Raw genomic sequence first — 498 nt, 5'->3', positions numbered from 1 at the left:
TAGCTATGTCTGAATAGTTTACTTGTTAGATTCAGGGTTCAAATAGGGTAGAGGGATTAGTCTCAACTATCGATTGCTAAGTTGTGGTATTCATTGATTGATTGTTCTTAATGCTTGTTCTAGATTAGCTAACTAGAATATTGAACCTAGGAATCTGCATGAGTCAAGCATCCTTGACCATCCAGTCCTGAAACTAATCTGTCATACTAGGATTGCTAGAAAAAGGCTACCGCTGAACTGGACAGTTAGTGAGCATTATCAACCTGCGCCTAGGGTTTAACTAGAAGCATCGATCGATATTGTCTTCTGACAGTCGATCGATATTTGTGAAAGCTGTATCGATCGATATCCCTATAGGACCATCGATCGACACTTTCTTGTGATCAACAGATGACAGTTGAGATCCAAGATCTAGTTAGTTAACCGGTGAAACATTGCCATCGTTGATCACTTTGTTTAAGTGGTTGAGCTCTAATATATCATGCATGCAACTGATAG

This window comes from Brassica oleracea, chromosome C8 (genome assembly GCF_000695525.1).
Source record: "Brassica oleracea var. oleracea cultivar TO1000 chromosome C8, BOL, whole genome shotgun sequence".
NCBI lineage: Eukaryota > Viridiplantae > Streptophyta > Magnoliopsida > Brassicales > Brassicaceae > Brassica > Brassica oleracea.
This window is presented reverse-complemented; position numbering follows the sequence as displayed.